This window comes from Macaca nemestrina, chromosome 10 (assembly GCF_043159975.1).
Source record: "Macaca nemestrina isolate mMacNem1 chromosome 10, mMacNem.hap1, whole genome shotgun sequence".
In the NCBI taxonomy this organism is placed as follows: domain Eukaryota; kingdom Metazoa; phylum Chordata; class Mammalia; order Primates; family Cercopithecidae; genus Macaca; species Macaca nemestrina.
This window is the reverse complement of record NC_092134.1, coordinates 57,606,497-57,628,452: the sequence shown is the minus strand read 5'-3', so window position 1 is coordinate 57,628,452 and position 21,956 is coordinate 57,606,497. Positions and strand designations below refer to the sequence as shown.

At 39.4% G+C, this 21,956-nt stretch overlaps 1 protein-coding gene and 1 pseudogene across 15 annotated transcripts in view; one reads left to right on the top strand and one right to left on the bottom strand.

Annotated features, from left to right (window-relative positions):
- The window catches only part of LOC105473335 (KRR1 small subunit processome component homolog), a 443,099-nt gene that overhangs the window by 239,393 nt on the left and 181,750 nt on the right, over positions 1-21,956 (bottom strand). The gene's annotated exons all lie outside the window — the stretch shown is intronic.
- Positions 1,100-2,083, top strand: LOC105473338 (large ribosomal subunit protein uL10 pseudogene; annotated as a pseudogene).

The following is a 21,956-nucleotide window of genomic DNA, read 5'->3' as shown; positions in this document are numbered from 1 at the left end:
TAAAAAATTTTTTTTATTCCTTTGTCTCTATGTTTCATTTTAGTTTTTTGTTTTTGTTTTTGTTTTTTTTTTTTGAGACAGAGTTTTGCTCTTGTTGCCCAGGCTGGAGTGCAATGGCTCGGCTTACCGCAACCTCTGCCTCCCAGGTTCAAGTGATTGTCCTGCCTCAGCCTCCCTAGTAGCTAGGGTTATAGGACTATGTCACCAGGCCCAACTAATATTGTATTTTTAGTAGAGATGAGGTTTCACCATGTTGGCCAGGCTGGTCTTGAACTCCTGACCTCAGGTGATCCACCTGCCTTGGCCTCTCGAAGTGCTGGGATTATAGGCATGAGCTACCACACCTGGCCAATGTTTTCTTTAAAAATGTCTAAGCTGCTGTTAACCTCATACAGTGTCTTTTTAATTTAAGACATTATAGCTTTCAGCCCTGTAAGTTCAATTTGGACCTTTTTTATTTTCCAGGTCTGAACTTAACATTTTTGCTATAGCTTTTGTGCTATAGAATAATACAGTTACAATAACTGTTGAAATGTTCTTGTTGGCGATTTCTAACATCTAAGCAAGTTCTGGTCTGGTGTCAATTGACAGGTTTTTCTCCTCATCATTGGTCATATTTTACCACTTTTTTGCATGCCTAGGAATTTTTAAATTAATTCCAGACATTTTGAATTTTCCCTTGATAGGTGCTGGATATATATGCATTTCTACAGATATTTTTGAGTTTTGTTCAAAGACACAGTTACCTTACTTGGAAACAGTCTGACACATTTGAATCATGCTTTTGAGATTCATTAGGCAATACCAGAGCAGCATTTAGTCTAGAGCTAATAATTCTCCACTGCTAGACAATATTTTTCTAAGTATTCTACTCAATGTCCCATGAATTATAAGTTTTCCCATCTGGGTGATGGAAATAGGCACTATTTCTATCTCTGTGTGAGTTATTGGTACTTTTTCTTCTAATTTTTCTGGGAGGCAAGAGAAGTTTTCTCACACACATGTGCCCAGCAACATTCTCCTTAAAAATCAAAGGAGCTTCTCTCACCAGGCATCCTCGTGGAAGTGACATCGTCTTTAAACCCTGCGTGGCAATCCCTGACTCACCGCTGTGATGCCCAGCGAAGAAAGGGCGACCTGGAAGTCCAACTACTTCCTTAAGATCATCCAACTATTGGATGATTATCCAAAATGTTTCATCATGGGAGCAGACAATGTGGGCTCCAAGCAGATGCAGCAGATTCGCATGTCCCTTCGCGGGAAGGCCATGGTGCTGATGGGCAAGAACACCATGATGCGCAAGGCCATCCGAGGGCACCTGGAAAACAACCCAGCTCTGGAGAAACTGCTGCCTCATATCCGGGGGAATGTGGGCTTCGCGTTCACCAAGGAGGATCTCACTGAGATCAGGGACATGTTGCTGGCCAATAAGGTGCCAGCTGCTGCCCATGCTGGCGCCATTGCCCCATGTGAAGTCACTGTGCCAGCCCAGAACACTGGCCTCGGGCCCGAGAAGACCTCCTTTTTCCAGGCTTTAGGTATCACCACTAAAATCTCCAGGGGAACCATTGAAATCCTGAGTGATGTGCAGCTGATCAAGACTGGAGACAAAGTGGGAGCCAGCGAAGCCACGCTGCTGAACATGCTCAACATCTCCCCCTTCTCCTTTGGGCTGGCCATCCAGCAGGTGTTCGACAATGGCAGCACCTACAACCCTGAAGTGCATGACATCACAGAGGAAAGTCTGCATTCTCGCTTCCTGGAGGGTGTCCGCAACGTTGCCGGTGTCTGTCTGCAGATTGGCTACCCAACTGTTGCATCAGTACCCCATTCTATCATCAGCGGGTACAAATGAGTCCTGGCCTTGTCTGTGGAGACAGATTACACCTTCCCACTTGCTGAAAAGGTCAAGGCCTTCTTGGCTGATCCATCTGCCTTTGTGGCTGCTGCCCCTGTGGTCGCTGCCACTGTGGCTTCTCCTGCTGCTGCTGCTGCTGCTGCTGCTGCAGTCCCAGCTAAGGTTGAAGCCAAGGAAGAGTTGGAGGAGTCGGATGAGGATATGGGATTTGGTCTCTTTGACTAATCACCAAAAAGCAACCAACTTAGCCAGCTTTATTTGCAAAACAAGGAAATAAAGGCTTACTTGTTTAAAAAAAAAAAAAATCATAGGAGACAGCTGGGAGCGGTGCCTCACGCTTGTAATCCCAACACTTTGGGAGGCAGAGGTGGGTAGATCATGAGGTCAGGAGTTCAAGACCAGCCTGGCCAAGATGGTGAAACCCCGTCTCTACTGAAAATACAAAAATTAGCCAAGCATGGTGCACATGCCTATAATCCCAGTTACTCAGGAGGCTGAGGCAGATAATTGCTTGAACCCGGGAGGCGGAGGTTGCAGTGGTGCAGAGTTGGCACCACTGCACTCCAGCCTGGTGACAGAGTGAGACTCCATCTCAAAAAAAAAAAAAAAAGATAAAAATTGAAGGAGAGTCCAGGCACAGTGGCTCCCAGCACTTTGGGAGGCCAAGGCAGGCAGATCACTTGGGGTCAGGAGTCCAAGACCAGCCTGGCCAACATGGTGAAACCCTGTCCCTACTAAAATACAAAAATTAGCTGGGCATGGCGGTGGGCACATTTAATCCCACTTACTCAGGAGGCTGAGGCAGGAGAATCGCTTGAACCTGGGAGGGAGAGTTGCAGTGAGCTGAGATCATACCACTGCACTCCAGTGTGGGCAACAGAAGGAGAGAGGCTCTGTCTCAAACAAACAAAAAAGTGAAAGGAGACCCTTAGCAGGTCTCTGGACTTCTCTCTTCTGTGGCTCTCTGTTCTCCAGAACCCTGCCCTGCAAACTCTAGCTGCTTTTGTCTTCCTAGACTTTCAGGTCCTCTCAACTCACTGGGTCCACTGGCCCCACCTGCGTCTCCTCTCCCTGGACAGCCACCTGGGAACTCATTCAAGCAATAACCTGAGGCAAATACAGAGCTCACCTTGTTTGCTCCCCATCCCCCAGGTATCACTTTTTCATCACCTGATCTCCAGTGTCTTAACAAACTTTGTTCTATATATTTTGCCTGATTTTTTTTTCATTGATTCAATTGGAAAGATAAACTTGGTCTCAGTTACTTCATCTTGGTCAGAAGCAGAAGTCAATTATTTCTTTTTGGCATACCCCCAATCTAAAGAGGATAAAAAAAAAAATAATAACTGTATCCTTATAGGAAAGTTTCTAAGTTAGGTTAAATCCACCCAGGCTGCCAAAACAGTACAAAGCTTCAGTTGGAAAGTGGGGGAAATGGAGTGGTCCTTTCTCAGTGTTGAGGCCCATGAGTGCAGAACTTTCTGGAACATGGTCACAGGCAAAAGGAAACAAGAGAGAAGCTGCTTCTTAGGAGATGGATCACAACACAAGATTTTGAGTCCACTGGAGAATAAAAGGAGGATATGGAAAATAATTCACACTTCACTGTCATTCAAAGTTCCTCTCTTCCCTTCTCACTTTGGTTCCTGCCTCTATTGATGCACTAAGCATTCTGAGTCTCTGCCATCTTTGTTAAGATTCCTTTGTTCTAGTCTCTAGAAAATCTCATTCCCCACCCTCCTCTTTCTCTTCACCAAGCAAGAGCTCTGTCTCTCACATCATTTCACTTAGTTATAGTTAGAGGAAGGGACATTCATTTTAAGTCCAAGGATATTGGTGTTAAGGGAGAGGATGAAGCTGTCCGGAGCCTTTGTCAATTCAGAGGGCTGCATTGTAACTGGTGAGGACTTGCTGATTATTTTTTCCCTTTTTTCTATCAAGTGGAAATGAATTATAATTTTAACCTAAAAACAGATGCCTCTGAATACCCAATTTAGATACATATAAGATTGAAAAAAGATACTGCTTTTATTTCAGATTTTAAAAATGAGACTCCAAATAGTATCTGATCATTTTAGCACTGAGTTCAATGTTCACTCTACTCTGACAGCACATCTTTTTTCACAGTTGCATAAGAATTATGGCAGAAAGTTAAAAGAAATATAGTAAAACTCACAAGAAACACTAGACATTTTTGAATAAATAGGAAAATGCCATAGACCAGGTCACATTCTCAAAGCATAGCGACATGCATTAAAAGGCCATTATAAAATGACACAAAAAACATTAGTTCTGACCCCAGTATCAGAACTATACACATGTGTCACCTTTTGATCACAAAGCATCTAGTAACAAAAATACAAGGATTGTCTCTTCTTAGAGTGACCACAAATTTATTTCTAAATGAATCTATAGAGCATAAAAATAGATAGCTAAATATTAAGTCCAGGCCAGGCACGGTGGTGCACACCTGTAATCCCACCACTTTGGGAGGCTGAGGCAGGTGGATCACCTGAGGTTAGGAATTCAAGACCAGCCTGACCAACATGGTGACACCCCATCTCTACAAAAATTAGACGGGCATGATGGTGGGTACCTGTAATCCCAGCTACTCAGGAGGCTCAGGTGGGAGAATCACTTGAACCCAAGAGGAAGAAGTTGCAGTGAGCTGAGATCGCACCATTACACTCCAGTCTGGGTGACAGAGCAAGACTCTGTCTCAAAGAATAAAAAAATAAAGATTAAGTCCAAAGAAATACTTGATATCATGTAAAGTTTTTAAAACTTCACTTAAAACTGGTTTCATTCAAACTGATTTATATGTATATAGACAGAACCAATGTTGTAAAATATATACAAAAATAGATAGATAGATAGATAGATAGATAGATAGATAGATAGATAGATAGATAGATGATAGATAAATAGAAGTCATCCACAGAATGTTATTTTCACATCGTTTTTTCTTTGCATTCTGCAGTGTACTGGGATAGCAGGAAACAGGGCACAATCAGACTTTCAACAACAGTGACAAGTCAACATAATGTAGTAGTTTAGAGCAATGTTTCTCAAAGTGTAGTCTGAGAAACACCCACATCATAAGCATATAGGGCACATGTTAAAAGTGGAAATACCTAGGGCCCTCTATGACAAATTAAATTCAAATTTCTGAGAGTGTGGCCTGGGATTCTGCATCTTAACATACTTTTCCACGGCTTCTACTTCATATGAAAACTTGGAAACCCCAGGTCACAAGCATAGACTCTGGAGCCATACTCCCTGGGTCCAAAACTCGACTAGATAGCTATTTTACTATGAGTTTGTCTCTCTGCATCAGTTTCTTCATCTGCAAACTGGAAATGATGATATTAATAGCATCTACCTACCTTCTAGGATTGTAAAAACATTAAACGAGTTAATGCATAAAGCCCTTAGAAATGTGTTGGGCACAATTTAAGCGCTATGTATGTCAATGCAACCAGGGTAGTTAAGTCAACCATGTTCCAAATTACTACCTCCTATATAAAGTACAAGAACTTAAAAGGAACAAAATAACAAGAAGTTATAAGGAGTAAGAACACAAGTTAGATCCACAGAATTCCCCTTAGCTAAGAGTTGGAAGGTTTTTGTTTGTTTTAGTTTTTGCTGGCAAAAAAAGACACCCTTTTGTGAAGCTGCACTTGCCCCCTAGAGAATATGGCAGCACCAAGTAATTCTCCTTCATTTATGGTCAAGCAGCATTGCTCTCCTTTCTGCAAAGTTCTAGCTAGTTGTCTAGGAGTTGTCCTCTTCGACTAAAAGCCATATGCCTCAGAACAAAAAATTATTCATTAGGCTCTTGTTAAGACACCCTGGCTAGCACAGCGGCGCCCTGGCTGGCTACCTGCCCTCTGGACCTTATGTGACTCAGGTATTCTGACCTCATTCACACTGGCAGGAATTCACTTTGGCTCAGTTCTACAGTTTCTAGCAAAGACTAATTCTTGAGACAAATTAGTGGAGAAGATTCTGAATAAATAGCATTTAGAAACTGTTCTTATTCATAAGCCCTTGATTAAGAATGGATGGAGAGATAAATATAATAACCCTTTGAACAACGTCTTATTAGTAATTCCACAGCTTTGCTTCCACCATGGACCAGGATGTGATACATGGAGTAATGGGAAGTCTGGCAAGGTGTGTTCCCAGCATCTTCTGAACCATTCATTCAAATTATGAGCTTCCTCCAGCCTTCATTTGCTTTTCCTTCCAGCCTCGCCTCCCTGGTCCATGGCTGTTCCCTCTTACTAGCTCCTTTGTCCTTCTCTTGTTTCCTAACCTAAATTCCATCCTGCATCAATATAAATATCCATTATGATAAAGCCCAATTTCCTTACCTTTACGCCATAGCTTCATGCTCTCCACTCTCTTCTCCATATACAGTAAGTCCTCACTTAATATCATTGATAGGTTCCTGGAAATTGCAACTTTAAGCAAAACGATGTAGAGTGAAAATTATTTTACCATAGGCTAATTGATATGAACAATAACTAAGTTTTGGTGACATATTTCTGCCACACAAAAACAAATTTCTAAATAAAGACCCCAAACATGTCTAATATTACACATTGAAATAAATGTGAGCTATATGGACATTTAAGAGAGATAATAAAAACAAGTAAGATAATTATTTACCCATTATTCCAGTTCAAGGTGCAGATGGTCTGAGACTATCCCTGCAGTTCAGGGAGCAAGGTGGGAACCAACTCTGGACAGGACGTCATTCCATTACAAAGCATACACACACACAGAAAGACACACATACACACTCAGACTGGGACAATTTAGACACACTAGTTAATCATATGTGCACATCTCTAGAATGTGGGAGGAAACAGGCATACCCAGAGAAAACCCATGCAGATCTGAAGAGAATGTGCAAACTCCACCCAGACGGTGACCCCAGCAGAGAACTGATCATTTTTCCTAATCAATGTTATAATAAAGCCACGTTGAAAGAAGCAATATTATTTGAGGACCCACTGTATTCCAAATACATTAAACACCTTGCAGGTTTCCAAATGTGCCTCTGTCTCCCCGCCTACACGTCTTCGCATATATTATCCCTTCTCCCTAGCGCAGTCTTCTCTCATACCCAACTCCATTCATTCACTTGGCTAATGCCTATTCACTCTTCAGAACTTAGCTAAGGCATCACCTCCTCCAGCGTCTTACCTAATCCAGCTCCTCTCAACGTATACATTAATCAGCTTCTTTTCACAAGTCCCATGTATTCCTCTGCCTCCCCTTTCTGAACTATTAATCCTTAAAGAACCAGCTTTCCACTAGAGCAGGTATTACGATAGTCTAGGATCTGCTATGGATGACCCAGCTCAAGACAACCAAAGCTGTTTGTTCTCCTATGCCTCGTTCATCTTTGTACTCCTATCTCCTAGCAGAGTGATCGCACTGATACACCGCTCCATGTTTCTCGGTGAGATGAATGTGATAGGTTGTGACCATATGGCTAAGGGTTCCAAGTTCATGTGACTTGGTGGAAAGAACGCATGCTTTGGAGTCAGACGGACCCGCACTTAAATCACAGGTCTGCCGCTTACTGTCTATGATATGGATGACAACTTACATAAGCTAATTTGAATCTAGGTTGTATATCTGCAAGTGAAGACAATAATCTTTACCCTACAGAGACATTGTGAGAAGTTAGTATAATACATACCAAACCCTTACCCAGTGCTGATAAAATGTAGCTTTTATTATTATTGTATTAATCATGAGAATCAGGATTTATTCCCATACAAATCAGATCAAAATCAATAGCAATTTGTAATCAATGTATTGCAAATATCTGAAAGACACTCTGAGATCTTTCTCAAATATCTAAGAATCGTTGCACACACCTAAAAGATACTTTTAGGATACTAGGTCCCTACAATAGTGCTGCAAATAAAATATATATGAAGTTCTTTTCAATGACAGGATCAATTCCTAGACAGTTGGTCCAGCTTCCTTCCAGTCAGTGTCTTGTTGGAAGAAATTCCCAGATGTGCTGCAAGTAGTGTGATAGATGTAAAATGGTATTTTTAATTAAACCCTTATTGAACATAGTGTGAAATGTTTTTACTTAATCCTTTGAAACCAATAGATAAAGCACTCACTGTTACCCCCATGTGATAACTGAGGGTTAGAGAGGTTAAGCAGCTTTCCAAAGTTGCACACTGACCGAATGGGACACAGCCTTCAAGATTTGAGAAGACATTTTTGATGGTAGAATTACTTTGTTAGTTCTCTTATATGGTGAGATAACTAATGTTGATAACCTGTGAATAACTTAACATCTCTCAGAAGTTTCTCAGCTACAAGTTCCTCTGCACCCACCCTGGTTAATTTTGTGATTTGAATAGTCAGAAGAGATGAGTCAGAGAGGACTTTTACCTCAAACTTTCCACCGGAATGGGTGTTACTATGGTCTAGGACCTGCTGTGTATGACCGCTGAAGACAACCAAAGCTGCTGCTTTTCAGGACTGCGGTTGTAGACTAAGAATAAACTATATGCCTGGCCTTGCAATTAAGACGGCAGGCATCAAAGATGGGTGCCGATCTTCTTGACTCCATGGTGGCAGCAACAGACCATTTGTCAATTTGAACTTATTTCCATTTTGTAGCTAACCTTGTTCTTTTGGCAAAAGCAATTGGTGCTCGCATGTCAACAGACATTAATCTGACTTCATGATTTTCTAGTAGGAAAGCATGGCTTATTCTTAATCCACTAGCTCTATAATTCATTCATTTTTACTAGTTTATTTTAAATGTATTTACTTATTTATTCCTTTATTAAGCACTTGCTATGTAGTGACATATTGAGAGACACCACAATAAAGTTGTAGGAATATGAAAGTTGGGTAAACATGGTTTTGCATCACACTTTTGTCATTTATTAGTTAATAACCCATGTTATTATATGTGAGTAATAAGGGCATCAGGTTGACTGGGCTTTAAAATCTCAGCTTTACAACTTATGAAATCTGTGACCTATAAGAAGTTTTCTTTTTTCTTTTCTTTGCTCTGTTATCCAGGCTGGAGTGCAGTAGGATGACTCAACTCACTGCAACCTCTGCCTCCCAGGCTCAAGCAATCCTCCCACCTCAGCCTCCTGAGTAGCAGGGACCATAGTCATGTACTACCATGTCCAGCTAATTTTTGTATTTTGTGTTGAGACAGGGTTTCACCATGTTGCCCAGCCTGGTCCTGAGCTCCTGGGCTCCCAAAGTGACAAATATCTTTGAGTTTAGCTTCTCTCCATGGTAAAATGGAAAGGATAATACTTACCTTATAGAATTCTTATGGAGAATTAAAACAAGATGTGAATATAAGGCACCTAGCACAGAACCTAACAGACAGTAAGTGCTCAAGATTTATTTCTTTTCCCTCCGACACTAGGTCCCAGACACTGCAGAAATAAATACATCTGAGATTTACAACTGCCATAAAAGAGATAATAAAGGGAAAGAAACTTAACATATTAAGCCCCTACCTTCTTTCAATCCATGTCTTAGGCATTTGCATGTGACGGTAGCCTTGAATTTAAAGTGCACTCATCTTAATTTAGTCACTCATTCATTCATTTGTTCACTTATCAATAAATATTTATTCAGCGCCTTCTATATGCCAGTCATTTGCCTAGGCAGTGGTGACACAGCAATGAATAAGTGGACCACGTCCTACCTTGAGCTTACATTCTAGAGATCCATAACCTTCCTGCCATACCTTGCTGCACAGATAAAAAACTCTGAAAATTAAAAACAGAAAAAAATATTCTTTCCAACTTGGAAATTAGAGAATGCTTCATGGAGAAGCGGAAGTTTGGCCTGAACTTCAAAGAACTTTAGGGCTCAGAGTAGGCTGGGAGAGTGGGTGGATGGAGCTCTTGCATCATAGCCCAGAGGCCAGGAAGAGCAGGACCTGCGAGGAAGCAGTGAGTTTGATTTGGTTGTTGGGTGGGGTGGGTAAAAGTGAGTAATATGAAATCTTTTGGAAATGTCTATGGAAATCAGATGGTGGTGCACATTGAAAAGCAGGCTGAGGAGTGTGGACTTATGTAGACCACAGAGAGCCATTTAAGTTTATTGAACAAGGTGGTAATAGGATCAGGGATAAGCTTCAGAAATATTAATTGGGCAATAATGCATAAAATGGATTAAAAGAGGGAAGGACTAGAGACAGAGGAAGACTCAGGAGGTTGTTAATTAAACATTGCTGGTATGTTTGGGGTTTTTCTATGGCCAGCGACAGACAGATCACCAGCAAATTCAGGTAAAGTTTTTCTTTCATCAGAATTTGGAAAGGTAAAAGTGGGTTAAAACAAAAACAGGAAAAAAAAATCTGCCTCATCTAAGAATGCATTACCTAATATTACACAAATGACAAATTCTTTTGATACATGAGAGATGTTTAGTGTCTTCAGTAGAACAACTAAATTAAACATAGGAGTGGAGAAAACCTGAGACAACAGGCTGTATGGTATACTATTCAAATTAAGTTGATTCTTAGGCCAGAGCTGTAAAATATTTGCAAACAAATTCTGATTCCTTGATTTTTTTTTTCTTTTTTTTTTTTTTTTTTTTTTTTTGAGACGGAGTCTCACTCTTGTTGCCCAGGCTGGAGTGCAATGGCTCAATCTTGGCTCATCACAACCTCCACCTCCTAGGTTCAAGCCATTCTCCTGCCTCAGCCTCCCAAGCAGCTGGGATTACAGGTATGCACCACCACGCCTGGCTAATTTTGTATTTTTAGTAGAGATGGGGTTTCCCCTTGTTTGTCAGGCTGGTCTCGAACTCCTGACCTCAGGTGATCCGCCCGCCTCCGCCTCCCAAAGTGCTGGGATTACAGGCATGAGCCACCGTGCACAGCCCGATGGTTTTTTGTAAAAAAAAATTTCTATTATAAAATAAGAATAAAGTTAAACATTTATATAAGAACTCTTGCAAGGTGGTAAATGCCCTCAGCATACTTTTGGTATAGCTTATGCTCTTCCTGGTTGGTATAGGTTGAGAATCTCTAGTTTAGAAATAAAAAATCTAAATGATTCCAAACTTTGAAACTTTTTGAACACTGATATCACCCTGCAAGTGGGAAATCCCACACCTGACCTCATGGGATGGGTTGCAGACAAAATGCAGTCAAAACTTTTTCATAAGCACAAAATTACTAAAAACATTAAATTACCTTCAGGTTATGTGTATAAGGTGAATGTGAAACATAAATGAATTTTGTGTTTAGATTTGGGTCCCATCCCCAAGATATCTCATTGTATACATTCAAATATTCCAAAATCCACCCCCTTCCCCATCCACCAAAAAAAAAAATCATGAAATCCTAAACACTTCTGGTCCCAAGTATTTCAGATAAGGGACACCCAATGTGTAGTGCTATTGTTCTGGGTCAAATTCTCAGTTGATGGAAAACAACACATTCCCAGACCAGCCACGTGGGACAGCATTCTGCCTTCCAAACATTACCTGCCTTTGCTACTTTCTCTTGGTTTCTGAAGAATCAAACTCAAACTACCCCAAATTGAGGTAATTCTCTTCTCTCTCCCATCCCCTTCCAACCCAGCTTGCTCTTCCCCTTGCCTTTTCACTTAAACAACAAACACTGATTAAGCACCTACTCTCTACCCACTTCTGTATGGATCATTGGGATCTCTGCTAAGTGCACCATTGACCAACAGAATCCTGTAGTCATCCTCAATTCTCCTCCCTCCATCTCTCACATCCACTGAGCAACCAAGACCTGCTGAGTCCATCTCCCAGAAGTCTTTCATATTCATCTGTCCCTCTTCAACCTCATTGATCCTGACCTAGGATGGGCCCTCATTAGTGCAATCCTGAATGATTACAAAGCCTTGTAACTCCTCTTTACCACTCACCCCCATCCCCATCCAGTCTCTCTACAATCCAAGCTCTCTCTTGCATGGATGGATGCCAATATGCAATCTTTGAAAACCTTGAGTAGCAAGGTTTTCAAACATCATCTCATCCCTTCTTAGGATGAGTGATCCATTTGTAAACTGCTGATTTACACCTTGCTACTCAAGGTGTGGTCAGCAACCACAGCACCAGCATGGTCCTGCAGCTGGTTAAAAATGCAAACTCTTACAACAGAATCTGCATTTTTAACAGAACCCAGATGATCCATATGCACATTTAAATTTGAGATGCACTGACTAAAAGCACAAATCCAATCCCTTCACTCTCTAGTTGACATTCTAGTGCAAAGACCAACAAATTATAACCTACAGTCCTAATCTGGCCCATTATCTATTTTTGAGCAGTCTGTGAAGTAAAAAAAAAAAATGCTTGGAAATAAATCAAAAGAAAAATAATATTTTATGACACATGAAATTTATATGAAATTCAAATTTCAGTGCTTAGTTTGATTGGAACACAACTATGCCCATTCATTTATATGAAAGGAGTCTTTTAAAAGTTTATGGAAAATGCATATTATGAAAAAAACTATGCATGGAGTTCAAATTTTTTTTGCACCAAAATAAACTCATGCCAACTGGTTACAGCATATCTAAAAAGGATGTAGTTTGAGGCATAAACAAGGCTAAGACATTAGTTTGAAAAGAGCCTCTATAAGAACAATATGAATTCTGCTAAAATTGAAGCAAAAACAAACATCAGATTTATGGTGAAGCTTGAGTGGAAGAATGATGAAATCACTGATGCTTTATGAAAAGTTTATAGGACAATGCCCCAAAGAAATCAGCAGTTTACAAATGGATCACTCATCCTAAGAAGGGATGAAACGATGTTTAAGATGAAGCCAGCACCAGCAGATCATCCACATCAATTTGTGAGGAAAAAATTAATCTTGTTCATGCCTTAATTGAAGAGGACTGATGATTAACAGCAGAAACAATAGCCAACACCACAGACATCTCCATTGGTTCTTACACAATTCTGACTGAAAAATTAAAGTTGAACAAACTTTCCACTCAATGGCTGCCAAAACAATTGCACCCAGATCAGCTGTAGACAAAAGCAGGGCTTTCAATGGAAATTTTAAGCATGCAGTATCAAGATCCTGAAGCATTTCCTCTAAGAATTGTAACAGGAGATTAAACAAGGCTCTACTAGTACAATCTTGAAGACAAAGCACAATCAAAGCAATGGCTACCAAGAGGTGGAAGGGGGCCAGTGAAAGCAAAAGTGAATCAGCCAAGAGCAAAGGTCACGGCAACAATTTTGGGGGGATGCTCAAGGCATTTTCTCATTGACTTTCTGAAGAGTGAAAGAACAATAATATCTTCTTATTTTTATTTATTTATTTATTTATTTTGAGATGCAGTTTTGCTCTTGTTGCTCAGACTGGAGTGCAATGGGGCGATCTCGGCTCACTGCAATCTCTGCCTCCTGGGTTCAAGCGATTCTCCTGTCTCAGCCTCCCAAGTAGCTGGGATTACATGCATGTGCCACCATGCCTGGCTAATTTTGTATTTTTAGTAAAGATGGGGTTTCTCCATGTTGGTCAGTCTGGTCTCAAACTCCTGACGTTAGGTGATCTGCCCGCCTCGGCCTCCCAAAGTGCTGAGATTACAAGCGTGAGCCACCACACCTGCCCATAATATCTTCTTAATATGAGAGTATTCTGAGGAAGTTAGCCAAAGCTTTGGCAGAAAAACACTCAGGAAAGCTTCACTAGAATCCTTTTTTACCACGACAATGCACCTGCTCATTCCTCTCATCAAACAAGGGCCATTTGCAAGAGTTTTGGTAAGAAATCATTAGGCTTCCATCTTAGAGTCATGATTCAGTTTCTTCTAACTTCTTTTTGTCTCTTAATCATAAAAAAATCTTTAAAGGGCACCTATTTTTCTTCAGTTAATAATATAAAAAACATTACTTTGACATGGTGAATTCCCAGGACTCCCAGTTCTTTAGAGATGAACTAAATGGCTGGTATCATCACTTACAAAAATGTCTTGAACCTGAAGCTTATGCTGATTAAGAAAATTTATATTTTTAATTTTTATTTTTTAATTCAATTTTCATGCACTTTTTGAAATCCCCTCATATATTGTCAGTGGTTGCTTTTGCATACAGTGGCAGAGTTAAGTAGTTATGACCGAGACTGTATGATCAGTAAATTCTAAAATATTTACTATCTTGCCCTTTAGAGAAAAAGCTTTTTGGCCCTTTTTCTAGGGAGAAAATATACGTAATTTTTTAAAAAAGAGAGATGGACATCCCAATTACTCTGGTTTGATAATTACACATTGTAAACAGGTATAAAACTATCACATATGTCCCCAAAATATGTACAACTATTAAAAGTCAATTTAAAAATACAAGTTATGAGCTATGAAGACAAGAAATAAAGACTTGAATAAAATGTTGTATCTCTTGTTTACCCACAGCAGGTGCCGATACCCTTCTGGGATCCCACATGTTACGTTATTGGTACGGTCTTTGCAGAGTGAGGAAAAGAATCAAATACATTCCTCCCATTTCATGGCAGCTGATGTTTCCCCTTGGAAGGACAGAATGGTAGGTTTTAAACATGATGAGAGGAGCAAGATCATCTGGGTGTTCAGAGATGAGAAGGAAATCATGGAGGATTTGAGGGTCAATAATTGTACGGGCAGTTTCCACTCAGGTCCTTATTCCTACAGCTGAAAAAAAAGGGGGAAAAGGTGTCTTCTGGCTCTGCAGAGCTAAATAAATACTCCCATCGTTGGGCAATAATTCTTCCATTGAAAGGAATGTCTGAAGATTCCAAAATTCCGTGCTTTAAATATCAACAGCCACCCACCTGCAGGCCTTTACACATTCCCTGATTTTATGGCTATGTAAGATATTAAAGATATCAGTTCAGACCTTGTTTTCCAATGCAGATCCTTTTGGAATAACCCTGTCAGAACTGTTTCCAGTGGTTTGCTCTTTGCTTAATTGATACATTCCTTCAGAGTCACTAAAGCAGGTGTGAAAAATAGTTCGAATTCCAATTCCATGCCAGAACTAGAAAGAAGTGAAAGCCCCTTAGATCAAAAAGCTTCCAGAGACATTGTAACAGAGGCACTGAACATTTAAAGTCCGGAAAGTAGTTGCCTTTCCATCCTTCTTCCCTTATCCCTAGCTTCACATTTTCTAGAACAGTTAACTAAATGATTTTGCATTCACTTAATAACAAAAAAAAAGATGTTACCAGCTGACAGTTGAGATTGGTCAATGTGCGAAGTACTATGGTAGATCTCTGGGTTACAATATTAAAAAAGATATTGTTCCTGTCCTGGAGAAGTTAGCAGCTATATGGGGAAGGCAGATGCAGAGACAGACAATTACAAACCAGTGTCTTCAGGGCTATGGTTCAGAGTGAGTATGTGAGCACAGAGAAACACGCAGCTCAAGCTCACGAGATTAGAAAGGTTTCCCAGAGGGGATGTCTGGGCTGAGTTCTGAAGGACATGTAGAAGTCAGTCAGATAAAAGGCTGGAGGTTAAGAGTAGAACAGGTATTCAAGGCAGAGAAACATCAAAGATGAGGGAAAATGGCCCACGTGAGCTGCAGGACAGTAGAAGATAAGAAGAGGGTTGAAAAAGTGGAGAGGAGAAAGGCTGGTGGGGTCAGGAAGAGGATGGCACATCTGCCATACCCCAAGAGCTTAGATTCCCTACTGAGGACAAAGGGGGCTTATTGTAGGGTTGTTGGTGAGGCAGCATGATCAGAGTTGTATTTCAGAAAGCAAATTCTAGCTACGGTGTGGAGAAAGCACTGAAGAAAATCAAGATTGGAGGTAAGGAGAATTAGGAGAATGCTGCAGGGGAGAAATCATGCTGACTCGCGCCATAGTGAAGATAAGGGTGGCAGAAAATAATAAGGCAAAGGCCACCATATACAGCCATGCAGAAAGCCATGCCCTGCACAAAGCACTTTCCCAAGGGGCAGATGGTTGTTGAAAATCAGACTTGGTCTCCTGGCCAAGGATTGTGACCCAGCAGGAGGAAAAAAGGAACACTTTTTTTTCATCAGCTAGACAAGGTATCATTTCGTTATTCTCACAAAGTCACCATATGTATGGGTGGCATTAAAAGCCCTGCCAAAGATGAGTATATTCTAGGAATTTTGAGGAGGAAAACAGTTGATCAGATATAGCAGTTAGAGAGAGAGGATTCAAAGTGGACACCAAAATGTTTGGCCCTGTTACCTTGACATTTACTAAGGCAGGAAATGCTTTCTCAGGCTAAACCAGTTCCATTTCACCTATTCAATCCAATTCCTTTTTTGCTATCATGAATTTCTTAAACAAATTCAAATACATTTATTCAAATAAAAAATACATTTTATTCATATTTAATAATGTTCATTTTTTATTTGATTAAAAATTTTTTTGGAGGTAATAGTAGATTCACATGCAATTGTGAGAAATAATGCAGAGAAATCCTATGTTCCTTTTACTCAGATTTCCCAAATGGTAACTTGTAAACTATGGTACAATACCACAACCAGGATACTGACATTGATACTGTCAAAATACAAAACATTTTCATCACCACAAGCATCCCTCATGGTGCCCTTTTAAAAGTATGAATGCAGAAAATCTGAGACAGGTCTCAGTTAATCTAGAAAGTTTATTTTGCCAAGGTTGAGAACGCACCCGAGACACAGACATATGCCCAAGGTGATCAGAGCACAGCTTGGTTTTATACATTTTAGGGAGACATGAGATGTCAATCAATACATGTAAGAAGTACACTGGTTCAGTCTGGAAAAGCGGGACAACTTGAAGCAAAGGCAGAAAGACTGGAAGTGGGGAGGGAGCTTCCAGGTCACAGATGGGTCATACACAACCTGTTACTTTTTTTGAGTTTCTGATTAGCCTTTCCAAAAGAGGCAATCACATATGCATCTGTCTCTGCCAGAGGGGTGACTTGGAATTGAATGGGAGGCAGGTTTGCCCTAAGCAGTTTCCAGCTTGAGTTTTCCCTAGTCATTTTGGGAGCCCAAGGTATTTTCCTTTCACAACCTCTAATTTCTTACCCATTTCTATAATTTTGTCACTTCAAGAATATTATATAAATGGAATAATGGAGCATGTATCATTTGGGATGGACTTTAAAAAAAAACTCAGCATAATTCTCTGGAGATTCATCCAGACTGTTGCATGTATCAATAACTCATTTCTTTTTATTTACAAGTAGTATTCCATGGTACTGGCATACCACAGTTTGACCATTCATCTGTTGAAGAATATCTGAGTCATTTTTAGTTATGGGCTATTATAAATAAAGCTGATTTAAACACTTGTGTACAGGTTTTGTGTGTGAGCATAAGCTCTCATTTTTCTGGGACAAATTCCCTGGAGTACAATTACTGAGCCATATGGTAATTGCATGTTTAGTTTTAAAGGAACTGCAAACTGTTCTCCAGAGTCTCTGTAGCATCAGCTGTGTAACAATGATCCAGTTTCTCTACATCCTTGCCAGTACGGGTGATGTCACTGAAACCGCCTTTGCAAAATTATAACGGAGGAAATTATGACAGTGAAAGAAATCAGACCTAACAGACTCTATCTTGCTTCTAACCCTTCAGCTGTCCTTGCTCATTCCTGGGTGGAGGCCAAACTAACTTTGGGAAAGAATTCGGTTCATGATTTGACTCTGAAACAAAATTGATAACAGCCATTTCCAGAAAGACTCCCTTCTTGCCTGGTGTCCAGTCTTTGCAGGACTAACAAATTAGCTATAAGATTAGAAATTACAATTTAGGGGTCATGTAGCCTCTGGCTCTAAGAGTCTAAACCTCCCCAGATTGCTCCTGGGGATAACATCACTATTGTAAAGCTTGAGATCAGTGCTTGAGATATTTTGCAGACCCTGCACTCGATGGATCATCTGACACCACCCAGACTGGTAATCTGGCCCAACCAGTTCTGCTATCATACCCAGGAACAGAAGACATTAAGAAAAACTCACTTCAACTCCCTATGATTCCATTTCCAACCTGACTAATCAGCACTCCCTACTCCCCAAGCCCCTACCTGCCAAATTATCTTTTAAAACTCTGATGCCCAAATGCTCGGGGAGACTGATTTGAGTAATAATAAAACTCTGGTCACCCACACAGCTGGCTCTGTGTGAATTACTCTTTCTCCATTGCAATTCCCATGTCTTGATAAATTGGCTCTGTCTAGGCAGTGGGAAAGATGAACCCACTGGACGGTTACATCGCTACATTTGTTGTTGTTGCTGTTATATTTTAGCCACTGATAGATGTACTGTATGGTTTTAATTTAATTTAAATTTTAAATTCACTATGGTTTTAATTTGCATGTTCCTAACGGCTAACAATGTAGAACATCTTTTCATGTGCTTAATTTGCCTTCTGTATATGTTTTCAGTGAAATGTTTCATGTTTATTACCTATTTTCTAATTGGACTGTTTGCTTTGTTTACTGTTATGTTGTGAGAATTTTAAGATTTCATTTTTATTCTTTGTCTTTCCCGTTTTTATTTATGACACATCTGAGACAATATGGTGTAGGGTGAAGAAAGTAAGCTTTATCATGGGACAAACTATGAATCCCAGCTCTCCTCAGCTTCAGAACATTCATCTGTAAATTGGAGATGATAATGCTATCTTGTAGGGTGGCTATAAAAGGCAGTGTATATACAAACCACCTAACCTAGTATCTAACTTATACAATGTAAATACTCAAAACATGTAGCTACTCTTTTATTATTTATTGATCAGATCAAACATTCTGTAGCTTACTTCTTTTTCCACTCCCATTGTCTCAAGTCTTATGGTCCTGTCTTCCTTCCTTTTATACTGCCAACATTACAACAGTCAATACCTTCTAAAAGTGCTTGCCTAGTTGCATAGAAATCCTTCTACCTAAAGAACATCTCAAATGTGCATGTTCAGCTAATAACACTCCATTCATAATTTTAAAACATTTTTAAAATACAGCTCCTTAAAAACAATAATAGGGTACTGGGTTTACTACCTGGGTGATGTAATAATATGTACAACAAACCCCCATGACACGCGTTTATCTATGTAACAACAAACCTTCGCATGTACCCCCAAACCTAAAATAAAAAATAAAGCAAAAAACAAACAATAATAAATTTTAAATTGTGAGTATTGACAATACATGTGCTTATTTGGGAGTATTTCCTGAAATTTATCAGAAAACAAAGGAAGATAAAGGAAGAAGAATCCAGATCTTGTTAGACTATGTAGCTTACATGGTTTTTCATAAGCTATAATTTTTACATAGTTTCATTTAGAGGGCATTAAATGTACACTGCATGGCTGGGCCTGTGTTGGATAATTTACGGACATTTTAAACAAAAAAGAAAGCATGACTTCTCCTTCTGGGAAGTAGGGCTTTATTTTCTATTTTCAGTTGGAAACTTTGAAAAGTTGAGTTTTATTTCAATAGGACAGTATTTACTGAGACATTTAGGTAGGAAGCAAGATCTTAGCCAAGAACTGTTAGTTAATCTTCAGCAGCTTATACATAAAAAGATATTACTGGAAACACTTACAGATTTGTTTATCCTCAAATAATGTGATCTATTTTCATTTTGAGAAAGAAAATAAAGAATTCCACAGAAAGAAATGCTTGCATGACTTTCTGAGTCATACTGTGTAGATTTTTTCCAGTAAGCTACATTATGCTGGATGCTGTTCAAAAGGGAAAATGTCAAACACACTGAGGTTCAGTCTGGCCAGTGGGTGGGTTTACTCAAGCACAGAAATCAAATATAGGCATTCAAGTCAATACCTCAGAAACGACAGAATGAATTACAAATCAGAGCTGGAATTTTAGAAGTTATTTTTCAGCTGAATCCCACAAATACAATATAAATGAATAATCCTTGTGAGCATTACAATGGCATTTATTGTATTTTTCTTAGAATCCTAAAGTTGAAGAAAACTAGACATTATAAAATTTAACCTTTCTTTTATATCATATCTCTGACACTTCTCTGACAGATTTTCCTACTTCTGCTTAAAAACTTCCAAAAATGGAGAGCTCACTACTTTGTAGTACAGTCCCTTCCTTTGTCAGATAAATGGAAGGCAAGGAAAAGAACCTGGAATTATATAAGCCAACATAATAACAGTGTTGGCTTAAGGACGGGCAAAATGATGCATTTCTTGTTGTTGTTCTTTTGCTTGTATTTTCTAGCTTTTCTATAATGGGTTTGTGTTTTTATAATAGGTAAAAGATAAGTACTCTCCAAAACCATGAAGAATTCCAATATTAACACTGGTGTTATCCCAACTTTTCACTCTAAAAATTAAGGCAGAGTAAGAATCAGTGGCTGAAAATTAGATACAAAAATTACCAATGTTCCAAAAATCTATGACTAGGAAATATCTATTTCAACGGCATCAATATGTCAACCAAGGTATGTTGATCAAATTGTTTCCAGCAAAATTGCTCTGGTCAAATAGTAAGTTACTTAATAATTGTTAGACTATGTGCCCTCTGCTTCTATCAAAACATTCTGAGGATGCCAAACATTTTAGAAACAGTATCATTCTGTGAACTCTAATCAAGTTATTATTGATCTACACCACCAAATTTATTGTGTTCTGTAATTATCTAAATGGTGGTATTATTATTATTATTAAACTTAACATTTATCCCTGTTAAATTGATTGTATCACCTTGGTTTTTTCCTTCTTACAAGGTGCTAAGTGGAGCACTTAAGAGGTTATGGGGGAAAATTTTGTTCTCGGATGAGAAAGATCACGTTCTGCAGAATTACTCATGTATCTTTATGACTATTCCTGCTTCCCCACCTCCCAGGTCCTTGGCCTTCCCTCCTTGTTCCCAGTATATTATTAGCCAGCTCCTAGTACATAATATGCTTTCAAACAGATCATATGTATTGAGCATCTACTATGTACCTAACGCTTCCACATAGGAAGCGTTATTCCTCAACAGCCCCCCTTGTTTCTCAACAGCCCAGCTGATAGGTATCTACAGGTGCAGAAACAGGGGCTCAGTGATTAAGTAACTTCTTGAAGTTCCACAGTTATTCATTGACAAGAGTATGATTTGAATCTATATCTGAATGGTTTTAATGCTAATGCTGCCTCTGGGTATTTTTGGCCTTGGCTTCTTGGCTTTAACCTTGCCCTGCAAAATCTCAGGTAGACTCTGTCACCTCCTCTCTGATTTCCAGCACTAAACACTAATCTAAACATCCTAGTTTTTTTCCTTTGCATTATCCATAACCATATTGGATGAGGTGCTTCCTGACTATTTAGAATTTAGGTATCCAATGTACAAGCACTATTTTCAAGATCTATAAGAGTTTATATTTGCTCACCTAGATTTTCTTCTAAGACATTGATAAGATTTGTGAAACACCCAAAGGAGAATTTTTCCAGAGTGCTATCTCTACATAAACATAATTTGAGTATATATTAGACAACCTACAATTCACCTTCTTGTCCATGAACATATTTTAACAAATTTTGTCAAATATCTTGGTGACATCAAAGCCTACAACATTTCCCTGATCTATCATTTTAGAAAAATTAATAAACAGTAAATCCAATACATACTGGACTATACTGGTTCATGTACTTGAGCAGTTCAAAGATAGGTCTGGGATGATGCAGATGCTAAAGTAATGTCACCCAGACCTAGTGTCTCTTCTTGGTTCAGTGCTCCTCCATTTTGACTTCCATCTTAGGGTCTACATAATACATGATGTATGCTGGCAGCTCCCAGCCTACACCCTCCCAGGCCCACTACATACAAATCACTTTCACTGAGGAGTTACAAGAGGCACACAACTAAGTAAGAGAGCCTTTAACCACAAAAAGGCAGTATAGTCTAATAGAGAAAGCATGTGCTTTGGTGGAAAATAGATCTGGATTTGGATCTAAGACTTGTCCTTGAGCAACTTATTCAAACCTGGTGTCTTAAATTCTAAAGTGGAGATTGTATGTAGTTCATAGAGTTGATGCGAAATCCTAAAATTTGAATAAAATAATGTAAATTAAGCACCTGGCATAATGCCAGGAACATCGCAGCTACACGTCATATCAGCAAAAGTAA